We start from the raw sequence: 13,644 nt of genomic DNA on the forward strand, positions 1-13,644 counted from the left end.
ACACCAAGATGATGCTTGTCCTCAAGCATATAACTCAAGATTAATCTCAAATCTCCACTCAATTCTCATCTCAACTCATCCAAAAACAATTTTAAGCAAGCATACCTCAAGAAATTAAGTCGATCAACATTCGAGAGACAAGGATTTTAAAGCATAGAATTTCATAAGATAGAATAAGAACATTCAACCACCAAGAAGATCCATTCAAAATTCAAGTGCAACAAGATTTAATAGCCCTCTCAATAACTTCACTCCATGCACTCAAAGTGTTTAGGGTGTCATTTATTCACTCAAATCAAATCAAAGAATGCTATTACCATAAGCTTGCTCATATATCACATCTCAATCCACAAAACATGAATAAAATGCAAAAATCTAAGGGTCTTAAAAGGGTTGTAATGGGGTTAAATAGGTTAAATGAAAAAGAAAGGTCTATGAAAGAAAAAGAGATCAAAATGAGAAGAATGAACTCATTGAATGAACTTATGATATCAAAATGCTTATTTCTACTCAAGTCACCACGAATGTAAACATTTTTTTTTTCGATTTTTCTTTTTCTTTTTTTTTTTTTTTTCTTTTTTTTTTTCTTTTTTTTTTCTTTTTTCTCTTTTTTTCTTTTTCCCTTTTTTTTTTTTTGATGAATCAAATAAAAGAAACGAACCTTGCACAATTTAATTCAAGCATAATGCTTGTTGATCTAATTGAGAAACTTTAATACAAGGTAGAAAAAGCAGCAAAATATATCCACACAATGAGTCCAAAAATCTCCTTAAATTGAGGCTCAAAAAGAAGAAAAATGGTTAAGTAGACGGAGAGAATTAGATGGGTAATGGTTGTTGTGCAAATTTTAATGTACTCGCAAGCGCACGAATCTATTGTAGTATAGATCTATGGTGACGAGTGTCGATCCCACGAGGAGGTGGATTTTAATTGTGTAGAATTAATTTTGTAAATGGGTGATTGGATTTATGGTGGAAATGATTTGGAATATGCTAAAACTTAAATTAAAATGGCGAGAATAAATTCTAAAACTGGAATTGAAATGGCGAGAATGAATTGAAGAGAATTCTATTGAAATGACGTACTTGGGTATCTGGATCCGTATCAACATGCATCATGGGCTAAATAATCCGTATTAATGCCAATTAAATCATGAGGGGGGAATCCACACCTCATGAACCACGCTCTAATCAATATGGTGCTAAGGGCTTATCGTGCCAAATAATAATAACCTTATACTAGAGAGCCGGTGTAACCAAGGCGGTATCTAGACAAGACTATTATTATTTGTCGACGAGAAGTCAAAACATCCACAAAAATTAGAGGGGAAGAGAAAATAAATTTACCAAATTAAGCCCATGACACATGTTGAGACTTCACCTTCAACCCAAGCTTGAAAGAAAATTAGCCACTCATAATTGAACTAGGGGCAAAATGGAAATTTATTAAAATACGAAGAAAATACAAGATGGAGAAGGAATTACAGAAAATGGATCCCAAAAATGGATTCAGAGATATCCAATTAGGGGGGGGAGGCCCCCTTTTTATAGATACATGGAGTAAATCATGGCCATCGGATTAAAAATAGTTTGGACGCTCAGGATTGCGCCACGTCATCAGTCAACAGTCCACGGTTTGACCACGCGGATGAACAGTAACACGGTTTGACCCGACTTTGAACAGTAACGCGGTTTGACCCGGATGAACAGTAACGCGGTTTGGTTGAAAATAATCCTGTGTGATGCATGCACCGTACGCGAGATTTTTCGTCCACTGATATGCTGCCACGTCACCATCAACAGTACATAAGAATTTTAGTCCAACAGGATCGTGACACCTCATCAGTCAATGCCACATCATCGGTCAATGCCACGTCATCATCCGTCTATGTGAACAGTGTCGTGAACAGTAACGTATACAGTACCGTACACGTGAATAGTACCGTACATGTGAATAGTGTCATTTTTCCTTTTATGCTCCTCCTAAGGTTTTCGACCGTCCTGAGTTCAAAAGTGATGTCCGTTTTGCCGTCTGATCTCTCCTTTATTGTGAAATGACTATAATGCCCCTAAAATACATAAAATACTTAATTAAAATAAAACACATGTAATTAAATCACAAGAAGGTTAAATATATAAAAGTAAGGGTTGTTAGTAAGACTTAAAATGTAAAATAACGGTTTTCTCCTTTATAAATATGCATTTTCTAATACTCAACACACCCCCCAACCAGCTTATTGCTAGTCCCTAGCAAATAAAGCGAAAACAAAATTCAAATTCAAAATAATTTTTTTTTTGTTTTAATAGAAACACTCGTATTTATTCCATCAGATTAATGATAACACTCAAATAAAAGTATAAGCATTATCTCTAGTCTAAAGCAACATCACACCCACATCAACCATCCACATGAATTAGCCCAGTAGACTTTGTTTTAGCTACTCTCAAGAATGACATGTCAAACCCCAAAATCTCACTGGAAGTAGTGACACTCTCACAAATAAATTAATCCCAATAAAAATAGTCACTCCAATGAATGGTAATTGAGAGAGAAAATAATAAAGAAGTGATATCACATGCTCTCACCAAGATGAAATAAATATGCCCTCAGCTTAGAAATAATACGATCTCAAGTCAAATAAAATGTTAGTCAACCCACTTTATTTATCTTTTTTTTTTTTTTTTAATTATGCATCACTACATCTTTTTAGCCCATATAACTAGCTTCTACTTCAAACTATAGTTCCCTAAAATCAAGAAGGACTTTTATTAGGATGAAACGTAGGCTAGGGACATGGCTAACAAAGAAGGAAAATAAGGAAAACAAAGTGTATGTTTGAGAAAAATGCAGAGAAATTTTTTTTTTTTTTTTTGGAAGTTGCAAGGTGGATTTCACCTATTTTTATTCTTTTGAAACAACAACTTTTGTTTTTGTTTTTGTTTTTGTTTTTTTTTTGTTTTTTTTTGTTTTTTGGCATAACTTCACTGAACAACATAATTATTTACATTTTCTCAAACATAAATAGGTGATGGAACTTATAAGACATCGGGTAATACTCCAAATCGGAGTGGGTCAAGATGATAAGTTGACAAAGAAAATGTTTTTTTTTTTTTAAAGGCTCAAAAGGGTTAACTATGGATATTTAATAAAAGGGATGGCTAGAAAGGCTCAAACGGATCAAAGATGGCCTTTCCATCGTCTTTTAGGGCTCTGAATAACCTTCCATATCTACTAGTTAGATGGGCCTCCAAATGTAGCAACACACTCTTTTTTCTTTTTCTTTTTTCTTTTTTTTTTATTTTACAATTTTTTTTTTTTTTAGGGTTAACTCAAAAGTAATTTAGAGATCGTGTATAAAATAATAAACTGCTAAGCTGTATAAAGAGTGGGCAAAAGGGTTATTCTCCAAGAAAAATAATAGGCTCAAAAACTCACTTGGTACTTATTATGACATGTTCATTCCTTCAAGCAACTCATATATGTCTCCGACATCAACATGTAGAGTAGCAAACATAATGTAACATCACTTAAGACCAAAGATAATACAAATACTAAAATTTAAAATTAATCATGTCACCCAATGTTAAAACAAATCACACAAATTTTTTTTTTTTTTTTAAACAACATTCTACCCCCCAACCTATTCTAAACATGAAAGGAAAATATGCATGCAGAAATGTGAAAATGATGCATAAAAACTAATTAGAAAAGTTACACGTAAAATGATAGAAAACGAAAATGATTTTTTTTTTTTTAAAGAAGATGCGTTTCTAGAGGAACTACACTCCATATTCAGCCATCTTCGACTCAAAAGTTGGAAAATGTATATTTATAGAGGAGAAATTAAAAAGAAGAAAAATAAACATAAACACATAATAAAGAAAAAGAAAATGTCTGAATTTTTTTTTTTTTTTATAAACGATGAAGATGCGTTTCTAGAGTCACTACACTCCATATTCAGCCATCTTCAACACAAAAAGTTAGCAACAGTTAGTTTCTACAACAAAAATTAGTAAAAACTTAACCAAAATTCTACAATTGTCGACTATTCCCTCCCCCCAACCAGAACGAAACATTGTCCTCAATGTTTGAAAGGAAAGAAGTAGAGTTTAGAAGACATCACCTGGGTGGTGCAACACAGAAGAAAATATTTATAGGCGGAGAGTTAAATCTAATTTGTACTTCTTACTGCTGCTACTGTTACCATCATTATTTGGACGCTCCAACACGAAGGTCCAGGGGTCTGGCTCCGGTCTATAAGCTTGTAACAGATCAAGTAGCTCGTTAGCAGTGTGAGCACAAATAAAAAGTTTTTTCACATTAGCGGGAATGAAATAGTTTTTTATTGCATGGTTAAGAAATGCGATAAAGCCATCATAAAAGTTATTGACATTTAACAAACCGATGGGTTTTTGGTGGATGTGCAGATGGGCCCAAGATGCTAGCGTGATAAGTGCCTCTAGTGTTGCAAGATCTCCTGGAAGGAAAATAAATGCATCAGCATGATTAAGCATTTCAGTTATTCTTTCTTGCATACCTGAGACGACTAACTCTTCTCCAGTTGATGAGTCAGACGAACTGCCCAATGGTTTTAGGACTCTTGGGATGATGCCTAACACTTGACTTCCTCTGATAAAAGCTGCTTCGGAGACCATTTTTGATAACCCTCGGTTACCTCCTCCATACACCAAATGTAAATTTCTCGCTGCTATGCTTCGACCAAGATCTATGGCTGCCTCAACGAACTCTTTATGTTTGCCATAGGTAAATCCAGAAAGCACACAAATGTTCTTGAATTGTCTATTGGGAGTAGCTGCCATTGGAATATTTCTCAAAAACAATTTGTGAGTGTTTGACAAAAGAAATCACATTTAAGAGTCTTGGTGATAGTGGGTCACAGCTGTGAATGAGGTAACATGTTAGTGTCAAATAACGCATGAAGCACATGGCTCGCGAGTCAAAAAGAAAACAGTAAAAAGGAAATAGCAAACAATAATAAAATTATTAAAGACAATAATGCAAACAATAAAACAACAGTGAAATGAAATAAAATAACAGTAAAGTAAAAGGATATTTACACGTAGTTGCGACTGTGGCTCACATCTTCCTCTGGTTTTACGTCCAGAAACGGCTTGAACGCCCTCTATGGGTCGAGGATAGGCTTCCCATCCAGTTTTCTTATAAACAGGCAAACAGGGTCGTTTATAGTCAGATTCCCGAGACTATATCGTGCATGCTCTTTCTGGAATAATGGCCATAACTGGAGAATCGCTCCTTGCACATATCCACTGGGATGCGTTTCAAGAGACAAAAGGATATCATCCAATGACTCCTTATTCAAGCCATCCCTAATGAATTGAATCTTATCTTCCCTGTTATCAGACATCATTCCTAAAGAACATGGGTTTTTATTGCAACTCATTCTGGCACACTTATGACAAGCAACAGAAATTCTTCGAGCTCGTCGTTTTCTTGCATAATTTCCTTTACCACAACCAGGCATGTATGCAATAAATTTTGGAGGTAACTCACCTGCCGATCGTACTTTAGCCTCGATTAACCAACGGATGTCAGCAGGTATGTTATTTCTCATGAGTAATCGCATGCGTTCGGACCGAGCTTTATAGATCGTAAGGAGGGCATTCTGAGGAAGTGAAGGGAATCGCTTGTGAAGCTTCGTTAGAATCTCGTTTCTGTCCATACCTTCGCCTCAGAATATCAGTTATTATAGGAAACTGAAGTAACCGACTTGATTGTCACGGAGTACCGTTATCCGCCACTTCACCGGGGTAACAAACTAAAGCACACAAACAGAAAAACAAATTAAAACACACAAAGAAAATTAAAATCGTCCTCTTATTGAATTTACCTCAAGCTCCAACTGGATGTCGTAAACACTTCTCTCAATGTCTCTGAGTTGGCTTTCTAAACCCTCAACATAGGCTACTAACTCTGGTGGTTGTAGAGCCCAAATGCGTTGTGTTTTACAAAATTGAATCTGCCTTTTGAGATGAGTTTTGACACGTTGAAGTGGTTTAAGAATGTTCAGGAGGAACGGCCTAAGTATGAGACTCATGATTAACAATGATAAGAGAAAACTTAATGGTAAAATAAACACACTTATGCAAAAACAATTTCAATTAGCAAAAGAATAATATAAAGAAAGAAAACAAAATCAAATCAACGAAAAGAAAGAAAAAAAAAATCAATTCAAATCTGGTGGGTCACTCAAATTTATTTCGGTGTCTTCTCCACGTGGTTGGTATTCTAGATATGGCTTTAATCTTTGACCATTAACTTTAAACGTGACACCGTTCTTTGGGTCCTTAATTTCAATTGCCCCATGTGGAAAAACAGTATGAACAATAAAGGGACCAGACCAACGAGAGCGTAACTTACCTGGGAATAGGTGCAAGCGAGAATTGAATAAAAGCACTTTCTGACCTGGAGTGAACGATTTTCTCATAATTTGCTTATCATGGAAGACTTTCATTCGTTGCTTGTAAATTTTGGCATTTTCGTATGCATCATTGCGAATTTCTTCAAGTTCTGCCAGCTGTAATCTTCTTTCTGAGCTGGCTTGCTGCATGTCAAAGTTGAATTTCTTGATGGCCCAATATGCACGATGCTCGAGTTCCACAGGTAGGTGGCAAGCTTTTCCATACACTAGCCTGTAGGGTGACATCCCAATTGGGGTCTTGAAAGCCGTTCTATATGCCCATAATGCATCATCAAGTCTTAATGACCAATCTTTTCTGTCTGGCCTCACCGTTTTTTCTAATATGTGCTTTATTTCTCGATTGGAGATCTCAACTTGGCCACTGGTTTGCGGATGATACGGGGTCGCCACTTTGTGTGTGATTGAATACTTTGTCAAAAGAGCCTTGAATGCTTTGTTACAAAAGTGGGCACCACCATCACTGATTATCGCTCGAGGGAATCCAAAGCGTGAAACAATGTTGCTTTTCAAAAATGCTATCACCACCTTGTGATCATTGGTCCTACATGGAATTGCTTCTACCCATTTTGATACGTAGTCAACAGCAACCAATATGTATTGATGGCCAAAAGAAGGGGGAAAGGGTCCCATGAAGTCGATACCCCATACGTCAAAAATCTCAACCACTAAAATTGGATTTAGTGGCATCATGTTCCTTCGTGTAATGCTTCCCATTCGTTGACACCTATCACATGAAGAACAGAAAGTGTAAGCGTCTCGAAATATAGATGGCCAATAGAAACCACATTGTAAAACTTTAGTCGCTGTCTTCTTAGCACTGAAATGGCCTCCACAAGCTTGTTCATGGCAGAATGAAAGGATATTCTGAATTTCACTTTCTGGGACACATCGTCTAACAATTTGATCCGCACAATACTTGAACAAATACGGGTCATCCCAAAAGAAATTCTTTATCTCTGCAAAGAATTTAGCCTTGTCTTGCTTGGTCCAATGCTCTGGAAGTTTACCTGTAACAAGATAATTAACTATATCAGCATACCAAGGTAATACTTCCACACTCATTAATTGTTCATCTGGAAATGACTCATTTAATGGTAATTGTTCTATAATTGTGTCAAAATGGAGACGAGAGAGGTGGTCCGCCACAACATTTTCTATCCCTTTTTTATCTTTGAATTCCAAGTCAAATTCCTGCAAAAGTAACACCCAACGAATTAGTCTGGCTTTTGCATCTTTCTTTGTGAGAAGATATTTAAGAGCAGCATGATCTGTGAATATAATTATTTTACAACCAATGAGATAAGATCGAAATTTTTCCAATGCAAACACTACTGCTAGCATTTCTTTTTCAGTAGTTGAATAGTTCAACTGTGCATCATTCAATGTCATACTAGCATAGTAAATAACATGAGGAATTCGATCAACTCTTTGTCCTAAAACTGCTCCTACTGCATAATCAGATGCATCACACATAAGCTCAAATGGTAAGCTCCAGTTTGGGGCCTGAATGATGGGTGATGATGTCAACAATTGCTTTAATTTTTCAAAAGCCATAAGACATGAATCATTAAAGATAAAAGGTACATCCTTAGCAAGTAAATTGCATAAGGGTCTAGAAACTTTGCTAAAATCTTTAATGAAACGTCTATAGAAACCAGCATGCCCAAGGAAAGATCTTACTTCTCTGACTGTTTTAGGTGGAGGGAGATTAGAAATGAGATCCACCTTGGCTTTGTCAACCTCAATACCTTTGCTCGAAATGATGTGACCGAGAACAATACCTTGTTTTACCATAAAATGGCACTTCTCCCAATTTAAGACTAAGCTCTTCTCGGTACATCTCTGCAGAACTAGCGTTAGATGATGTAAACATTGATCAAACGAGTCACCAAAGACAGAAAAGTCATCCATAAAGACTTCAAGGAATCGTTCAACCATATCAGAAAAAATGCTCAACATACATCGTTGAAATGTAGCAGGTGCATTACATAATCCAAATGGCATTCTCCTATATGCAAATGTGCCAAAAGGGCAAGTGAAAGTAGTTTTCTCTTGATCTTTTGGTGCTATGGGGATCTGATTATATCCTGAGTAGCCATCTAGAAAGCAATAAAATTCATGGCCTGCTAATCTATCAAGCATTTGATCAATAAATGGTAAAGGAAAATGGTCTTTACGTGTGACAGAATTCAATTTCCTATAATCGATGCATACACGCCACCCTGTAGTTACTCTAGTGGGTATCAATTCATTATCTGCATTCGTAACTACTGTGACTCCTGACTTTTTGGGGACAACTTGTACAGGACTGACCCATGAACTATCAGAAATTGGGTAAATGATACCTGCATCTAATAGCTTAAGGACTTCAATTCTAACAACTTCTTTCATATTAGGATTTAACCGACGTTGCATTTCCCTAGTAGATTTAGCATTTTCATCAAGGTGAATGTAATGCATGCAGTCTACTGGATTTATACCTTTGATGTCTGCTATGGTCCATCCTAATGCTCCTTTGTGCTCTTTTAAAACATCCAACAACTTACCTTTTTGTTCGTCATTGAGGGATGATGAGATGATTACCGGTAGAGTACTTTCTTCTCCCAAAAATGCATATTCCAATGTGTTGGGTAATGGTTTGAGCTCGAGTTTCGGTGGTGATTCTGATGATGGGATGAGTTTCTTCTCTGATGGTGCTAGTTGTTCAACTCTTGACTTCCATTTATTAGTGTCCATAGATGGTGCTGAGTCAAGCAGGGCGTTGACCTCATCAACCGATCTGTCAATATCAAAATCAAAACCAAAGTGAGTTAAACATGTTTGTAAAGGATCATCACTAAGGTTTGAAACAAAAGTATCATCAACTAATGCTTCAATTAAATCCACATCAACAATTCCATCATCTGCATTGTGAGGTTGTTTGGCAATGTTGAAGATGTTCAGTTCCATAGTCATGTTGCCGAAGGACAACTGCATATTTCCAGTCCTGCATTGAATGTGAGCATCCGCAGTTGCCAAGAAAGGTCGGCCTAGAATAATGGGGATGTGCTTCCTTGAATCCTGTATTGGTTGAGTGTCAATTACAATGAAATCAACAGGAAAATAAAACTTGTCTACCTGGATAAGCACGTCCTCCACAATACCACGAGGTATTTTCGTGGACCGATCTGCAAGCTGTAACACCACTGGAGTTGGGTGTAATTCTCCCAGTCCAAGTTTCACGAATACAGAGTAAGGCAAAAGATTTACACTAGCTCCTAAATCCAACAAAGCATTCTCAATTGTGTGGTTCCCTATACTACATGAGATAGTGGGGGAGCCAGGGTCTTTGCATTTTAAAGGAATTTTATGTTGGAGTATAGAACTAACGTTTTCTGTTAAAAATGCCTTCTTTTGAACATGCATATTTCTCTTTTTAGTACAAAGGTCTTTAAGAAACTTGGCATAAGATGGAACTTGTTTAATAGCATCAAGCAAAGGGATATTAACACTTACCTGTTTGAAGATTTCGAGAATCTCACCTGTGGATTTTCCCTTCTTTCCTTTCGCTAACCTTTGAGGAAATGGAGCTTTCGGAACGTATTCTCGTGGGTTGGTTTCTTCTTTCTCCTCCGGTGATGAGTCTTCAACATTCACAGGTACAATTTGATTTTCTTTTGTCACCAGCATCTCCACTTTGTTGTCGACTTCCTTTCCTTTTCGCAAGGTCATTACTGCTTTGACCTCTCCATGTTGCTGTGGTGAACTAGTACTCGCTTCATGCACTCCTTTAGGATTAGGCACTGGTTGACTTGGAAATTTTCCTTTCTCAACAGTCATTGCCAAGGTCTGAACTGAAGAAGCGAGTTGTCCCACCATCTTCTCGAGGCTTGAAACTGATTGGGCTTGTGAGTTGAAGCCCGCTCTCAACTCATTTCGTAGTCCATCAATGGTGCGGTTCTGTTGCTCAATCGTGGAGTGAGTAACATTCTTGAAATTTTGGAATGCATCCTCCCATGGTCTGGGTTGAGAGTAGTTCTGATTCTGATTGAATGGTCTAAATGGGGGCTGAGAGGCTTGAGGATTTTGTGGAATTGGTGGAGCTGGAGCTGTTGGTCCATTCTGTTGGAATCCTTGAGACCATGAAAAATTGGGGTGGTCTCTCCATCCAGGGTTATATGTGTTGGAGTATGGGTTGTAATTTGATGGCTTTCTCATTACACCTATGGCATTGGCTTGATCTGAGTATGAGTCATGGTCATGTGGCTCTGTTGATTTAGCAGTCGATAATGATGCTATTTGTCGAGAGAGACCTTCAATTATCGCTTTGACTTCTTTAATTTCTGAACTTGATTCGCCAATTTGAACCTCATTCACTCCTTTAATTCTTCTAGTAGTCCTGAGTGATCGACTCCGTTGTTGGGAATTATCTGCTTGTCGCTGGAAGAATTCCCAAATCTCTGATGCACTTTTTGACATTAGCTCTCCTCCACTCGTTGCCATTAGCCATTCTTGCACATTCGGCAATAATCCCTCCAAAAAGTATTGGCATTGGTGCCATTTCTCGTACCCATGATGTGGACACTTCAAGAGTAGCCCATTGAATCGCTCCCATGTTTCGAAAAATTGCTCGTCATCTTTCTGGGTAAACTCCGAGATTTCCCTGCGAATAGCATTGGTTTTATGCACTGGGAAATATTTATTTAAAAATTTTGTAACCATTTGTTCCCATGATGCAATGCTATTAGCAGGCAATGTATTAAGCCATGAACGAGCTCTATCTTTTAAAGAAAATGGGAATAGTCTAAGTTTAACATCATCATCTGAAAAATTCTCATATTTGAATGTTTGACAAATGGCATGAAAATCATTCAAATGATTATATGGATCCTCATTTTCTAGGCCATAAAATGTAGGGAGACAATTTAACACACTAGGTTTTAATTCAAAACTCCTAGCAGCTACATTTGGGTATCTTATGCATGACGTGCTCAAATTAGCTAAGGGACTAAAATAGTCCTTAAATGGCCTCTCCTGTGGTGCTTGTAAATCCATTTTATTTTTAACGTGTTTGTGTGTGCGAAGTGTTTTTTCTAATTCAAGGTCTATAGGTTCAAGATTAGGTAATAATGACCTACGACCATGCATGCAAAATAAATAAAATAAAAATAAAGATGCAAACAAAACAAAAATAAAGATGGGAACAAAACAAATAAAAATAAAGAAGAGGGAGAAATTACGATACTAACCTTATTGCGCTATTACAACCTTTCTATAAAAATACACAAAAATAAATACGTGAAAGAAATTAACTAAAAATTAAATTAATAAGATAAACAAAAAAAATTACAAAGAAAAATAAATGGAAAATTAAATTACAAAATTTTAAAGAAGAGAAAAAGAAAAGAAATACTAACCTTTAAATGTAGATTCACTTTTTTTTTTTAATAATAAAAAAAAAATACAAGAAAACAAATAAAAGAAATTATTCACAAAAATTAATTCTATGAATTAAAATTACTTACCTCCCCGGCAACGGCGCCAAAAACTTGTTGTGCAAATTTTAATGTACTCGCAAGCGCACGAATCTATTGTAGTATAGATCTATGGTGACGAGTGTCGATCCCACGAGGAGGTGGATTTTAATTGTGTAGAATTAATTTTGTAAATGGGTGATTGGATTTATGGTGGAAATGATTTGGAATATGCTAAAACTTAAATTAAAATGGCGAGAATAAATTCTAAAACTGGAATTGAAATGGCGAGAATGAATTGAAGAGAATTCTATTGAAATGACGTACTTGGGTATCTGGATCCGTATCAACATGCATCATGGGCTAAATAATCCGTATTAATGCCAATTAAATCATGAGGGGGGAATCCACACCTCATGAACCACGCTCTAATCAATATGGTGCTAAGGGCTTATCGTGCCAAATAATAATAACCTTATACTAGAGAGCCGGTGTAACCAAGGCGGTATCTAGACAAGACTATTATTATTTGTCGACGAGAAGTCAAAACATCCACAAAAATTAGAGGGGAAGAGAAAATAAATTTACCAAATTAAGCCCATGACACATGTTGAGACTTCACCTTCAACCCAAGCTTGAAAGAAAATTAGCCACTCATAATTGAACTAGGGGCAAAATGGAAATTTATTAAAATACGAAGAAAATACAAGATGGAGAAGGAATTACAGAAAATGGATCCCAAAAATGGATTCAGAGATATCCAATTAGGGGGGGGAGGCCCCCTTTTTATAGATACATGGAGTAAATCATGGCCATCGGATTAAAAATAGTTTGGACGCTCAGGATTGCGCCACGTCATCAGTCAACAGTCCACGGTTTGACCACGCGGATGAACAGTAACACGGTTTGACCCGACTTTGAACAGTAACGCGGTTTGACCCGGATGAACAGTAACGCGGTTTGGTTGAAAATAATCCTGTGTGATGCATGCACCGTACGCGAGATTTTTCGTCCACTGATATGCTGCCACGTCACCATCAACAGTACATAAGAATTTTAGTCCAACAGGATCGTGACACCTCATCAGTCAATGCCACATCATCGGTCAATGCCACGTCATCATCCGTCTATGTGAACAGTGTCGTGAACAGTAACGTATACAGTACCGTACACGTGAATAGTACCGTACATGTGAATAGTGTCATTTTTCCTTTTATGCTCCTCCTAAGGTTTTCGACCGTCCTGAGTTCAAAAGTGATGTCCGTTTTGCCGTCTGATCTCTCCTTTATTGTGAAATGACTATAATGCCCCTAAAATACATAAAATACTTAATTAAAATAAAACACATGTAATTAAATCACAAGAAGGTTAAATATATAAAAGTAAGGGTTGTTAGTAAGACTTAAAATGTAAAATAACGGTTTTCTCCTTTATAAATATGCATTTTCTAATACTCAACAATGGTTAAGGCTCAAACAAAGATAGCAAATAAAGATCTTCGGGTAGAGAAAAAAAAAATTGCGAGAATAGAAAAATGGTAAATGGTTTGCCCTTATCATTTTAATGCATAAAATCCCGTAATGTGGCTTCAACATGCATAACAAAGCAAGTTCTAGAATAAACAAACTAGGATTGATATTCACATAACAAAAATAATTAGAGCAAAGTGGTTGCTCATAGGCTCAAATCCTCACAAAGTTGGTAAATTTGCCATCAAATCATGTACACTCT

At 36.6% G+C, this 13,644-nt stretch overlaps 1 non-coding gene across 1 annotated transcript; it reads left to right on the forward strand.

Moving 5' to 3' along the window:
- Window positions 1-11,006: 11,006 nt before the first annotated feature.
- Window positions 11,007-11,110, forward strand: LOC127899015 (small nucleolar RNA R71). Its single transcript, XR_008050782.1, has one exon. It is a non-coding gene; the product is annotated as a small nucleolar RNA R71 (small nucleolar RNA).
- Window positions 11,111-13,644: the final 2,534 nt, after the last annotated feature.

Source organism: Citrus sinensis, chromosome 7 (genome assembly GCF_022201045.2).
Source record: "Citrus sinensis cultivar Valencia sweet orange chromosome 7, DVS_A1.0, whole genome shotgun sequence".
Lineage (NCBI taxonomy): Eukaryota > Viridiplantae > Streptophyta > Magnoliopsida > Sapindales > Rutaceae > Citrus > Citrus sinensis.